At 56.1% G+C, this 4,429-nt stretch overlaps 1 non-coding gene across 1 annotated transcript; it reads left to right on the top strand.

Moving 5' to 3' along the window:
* The first annotated feature begins 1,038 nt into the window (after positions 1-1,038).
* Positions 1,039-1,123, top strand: LOC128138627 (small nucleolar RNA SNORD45). The gene has a single exon (XR_008234094.1). It is a non-coding gene; the product is annotated as a small nucleolar RNA SNORD45 (small nucleolar RNA).
* Positions 1,124-4,429: the final 3,306 nt, after the last annotated feature.

Genomic DNA, 4,429 nt, shown 5'->3' with positions numbered 1-4,429 from the left:
CCCTAAAACGGGGCTTTGGACCCTACAAATGGGTCTTTGGATGCTCATTATATGCCTCGGGCATTAAGGAAATGAGGCTTTGAGCCCTAAGTGAGGGGTTTGTACCTTAAAAAGAGGGTTGGGAGCCTACAACTGAAGTCCTTCAACCCTAGAATCAAAGCTTTGGACCCTAAAAATGAGGCTTTGGGACCTAAGCATGAGGCTTTGAGCCCTAGAAGTGGGCTTTGGACCCTCCAAATGAGGGTTTGGACACTCCAGATGCAGCTTGGACCCTAAAAATGCCTGTCTGGATCCTAAAAAAGAGGCTTTGGACCCTGAAAATGAGACTATGCAAACTAACACTGAGCCTTTGCACCCTAAAAATGAAGGTTTTGGAAACTAAAATGAGGCTTTGGAAGGCAAAGCTAAGAGTTTGGAAAGTAAAAATGAGGCTTTGGACTGTATAAATTCGGATTTAGACTCTACAAATGAGGCTTTGGTCCTTCCAGATCAGACTTTGGGGCTTAAAAATGATGCTCTGGGCCCTTAAAATGAGTCTCTGAACCTTAAAAACAGACCTTGGAGCTAATAAATTAGTTTTTGTACTCCATATATGTGGGTCTGGACCTTAAAAATGACTGTTTGCACCCCCCAAAGTAGGCTTTGGTCTTTTAAATTGATGCTTTTTGCCCTAACATTGAGGCTTGCATTATAAAAATAAGGGTCTACACTTGTGAAACTCAGGGTTGAATTTTAAAAATGATGCTTTGTAAAGCACAAAATCGGACTTGCTCACCGTAGCTATCTCCACGGCAGGTTAAATTTCTCGCCGTCTATTGTGTTTTAGTTCCCTTCTCACGCAAACGGTGGTGACAAACAGTACCCAAAAGGCTCTGGTGCTCCCAAACGGCGGCTTGATGATCTGCGTAACCCACCTCTAGCCGCATCTCAAGGAGCGTAGGAACGGCGTTACAAGTAAATAAGGCAGCGTCCTGCTTTAGGAAGAAAGCGTGTTGGATTTGAAACCCTCGGGTAGGACAGGAGGAGCATGTCTTCTTGGGTCAGCGATGAGCGTCGGCACGTATTATCTGATCCAGAGCCGATGTCTGTCGCCGCTTTAGCTCTGGAATTACTCTGAGACCCAGGAGGCTCCATTTTCCTTAGGCTGTCACCTAAGGGAGTCGAGATAAAGACAGTTTAACAAGCACAGGGAATAAAAAAGGAAACCAACGGACGTGACAGCAACCACCGACCACCTCTCACCAGCAGGCAGACGCCCAGCCATCTCGGTGCGACGGCTGCCTTGGGAAGACTCCCCCAGTCCTGAATTTCTTGCTGAGCGTGACACTACGTGGAACGGACCGTGGTACCTCGTCGGTCAGCTCGGGGCAGCGGTCTCTGCTGTGTCCCCTCCCAGCCAGCTCGCTGGGGCAGCAGAGCGAGAAACGGAGAAGCCCTTGGTTCTGCATAAGCACCGCTCAGCAGTAGCTAAACATTGGTGCGCTGTCAACGCTCAAAACGGCACCGTGCAAGCTGCGATGACAAAAAAATGACCTGTATCCCAGCACAGAAACCCTTCTGTGCCCGCTCACGATTCCTATTCCTATGAGAAACCCATGAAAAATAGGGCATTTGACTTATCGGGGAGAAATGCAAACACGCTCCCGGTCTCTGGCTGGCATCTGGCTTTACTTGCATGACCTAGAAAGTACGCACAAGTCTACGCGGTTTCTTCTGCACCTTGGGAAAGGCGTCTCTTGCCTCGATTTCCAAGGAGAAACTCCCAAAAGCGGCACCACAGAGGTATTCCTAAACCTCGCTAACTGAGAGCAGGGTAGGGTGGCTCTGGGGGGGGGGGGGGGCTGTGCGGCTGGCTATGGGGCAGGCGGTGGGCTTTGGGGTGGGGGGGGGCTGCGGGGGGGTTACTGACGCTGTCCCGTAGCGAATTACGGTGGTCGTGGGGCGACCGTTCAGCGTCCGGCCCCTCCTGGAGCGACTCCGGGCGGAGGGTACGTCAACGGTGAGCGCTGGGGGAGCTGCCCCACGGCGGGGGGGGGGACACACACAAAACAACCCCGTTCTGCCCCACGGCTCTGTGGGGTCTCTTCTTCCCGGCCCCACGGCTCGACGGGGCCCGGCTCGTTCCCCCCCCCTCCCCCCCAGGTGGAAATGCGGAAAGCTTTGACGGATTTTGTGCAGAGGGAATTCGAAGCGCTGCGGGGCCAGGCCCGGGCCCTGCACGCCGCCTTGTAGCGCGTGGGGTGCCCCGCTCGTGGAGGAACCCGCCCCACGGTGAGACGGCCGGCCCCACGGCGAGACGGCCAGCCCCACGGTGAGACGGCCCCCACGGCCGTCCCTGCAGCCTTACGGGACCCACGGATGGGACGGACTAACCCCACGCTGCAATGGCCGTGGGGCCTGGACGGACGGACAAACGAGCTGCACCCCTCCCCCCCCCAGCTCCCCGTTCCTGTGCATGGTGCCAATAAAAATGGCTGAGCCTCGGGGATCTCCGTACCTGGGTGACAACGGGGGGGTAAAAAGGGACCTGGGGGGGGGAAATTGGGGTGCTGGGGGGGGGTCCCCGAGAGGGTGGGAGGTGGAGACGAGCGTGGCCTGATCCCACATGTTTATTGAAGCAGAAGCTGGTGTGTTTTTGGGGGGGGAGGGGAGTTCCCCCACTGTGCACACCTGGGGAAACCCCCCCTGGAAGGGGCAAAAGGGGGGGCTCGGACCCCCTGAAATGGGGTTCAGAGCCCCCCCGCGCCCCACACCCCCCGGAGTGCTGCCACAGAGCAGTAGGTCCCCAAACACAGGGTAAGGGGCGGGGGACTGGAAACACCTTGTCCAAGTTTTGCCCCCACTCCCTGAACTGGGATGGGGGGGGGGGAAGGCGTGGCCCGGTGGGTGTGGCCGGGCGTGGCCGAGTCATCACTCCTCCTTCTTGTCCCAGGGGCCATCATGGGCTGCCGGGGGGGGGGGGGGCAGGCAGAGGGGGTGTTACGGGGTCCGAAAGGGTGTTGGGGGGGGGGTCGTAGGGGGTTTGGGGTGCCCCCCCCCCCTCCCTACCTGCAGGAGCGCGTGCTGGTCCAGAAGCCGGTCGTACTCCCGCGTCAGCCCCTCGGCCTGGCGCCGCATGGCCTGCACCTTGTTCTCCGCCTTCTCCAGAGCTGTTGGGGGGGGGTTGTCTGTGTCAGGGTCACCCCCAAAAAAACCCAGCAGCGCCCCACACACACACCATAACCCCCCCCACACCATAACGCCCCCCTGCAGCCCTGCCCGTACTGCGTTTGCTGGCCGCCAGCTCCTCCTTCAGCTTCTCCACCTTGGCCTTGAGGGTCTCGTTCTTGTCGTGGGAGGGGGACGACGGGCCGCCCCCGTCACCCCCTGCCTCCTGCAGCTGCTGGCGGGGGGGGGGGGCACGTCAGGGCCCGAGGCGCCTGGATGCCTCCTTCGACCCCCCCCCCCCACCTCCCGCCATACCTTCCACAAGGCGTCGTTATCCTCCGTGTAACGGCGGGCGGCTTGGCTGGCGCCTTCCGCCTGTTTCCAGAACGTTTCGCTGGAAGCGCCCAGCACGGCCTGCTGCGAGATGAGGGTGACCAGGCGGCGCAGGAGGCTGCGGGAGGCAGGGTAAACCGGGCTCCGCGGAACCCCCAGGCCCCCCCCCCCAGATTTGGGCCCCCCCCCCAACTCACAAGGAGAGCAGGAGGGCGAAACCGGCCAGGTAGAGGTTGCGCTGGGCTCGGAAAAGCTTCATGTGGAAATGCTCGAGGGCGCCGGGGCTGCTCTGCAGGGCCACCCGCTCCGTCACGTTGTATGAGGAGATTGAAGTAGACGGACGCCTGTAATCTTGAGAGCAGACAGCAGACGACCCTTTATTGCTAAAACACACACATACTTATAGTCACATATTCTGCAAAGTCACTGTACACGCGCACAAACATAAAATATGATTGGTTCTATCAACGCTGTACACGCGCATAAACATAAGATATAATTGGTTATACTAACACTGTACACGCGCATAAACTTAGGACACAATTGGTTATATTAACTAAAACACGCGAAACTTGTCTCAGTCTAATTGGTCAAGATAAACTGCCGAATTGCGGTTCTTTGTGCCAAGTTCCCTTTATCTTGGAATGTGCACCTGTGTTCTTCTAATTGGCATCTTTCTTTTTTTGTCTTCTTGTTTATTCTGTTCAAGGTCTTCTAAAGGCATCTGGAATGCTCTTGCGACCGTTAGCTAAATATGTGTCCACAAGTCCCCCTTTTTTGTTTTTTGACAAGTAACAACATGCTGTATTGCCCTTTGCAAAAACCTATGAACACAGCTAATTAAACACGGCAAAAGCAACATTATACCTAATAAAATACATAAGAATAAAAGACTGTTCAGTTAATGCCAATGACACACAAAAAGAGGTTTGATTAATAGCTTTTGTCA

Source organism: Harpia harpyja, unplaced genomic scaffold (assembly GCF_026419915.1).
Source record: "Harpia harpyja isolate bHarHar1 unplaced genomic scaffold, bHarHar1 primary haplotype scaffold_75, whole genome shotgun sequence".
Taxonomy (NCBI): domain Eukaryota; kingdom Metazoa; phylum Chordata; class Aves; order Accipitriformes; family Accipitridae; genus Harpia; species Harpia harpyja.
Note: the sequence above shows the minus strand (reverse complement) of the source record. Positions and strands in the feature narration are given on the sequence as shown.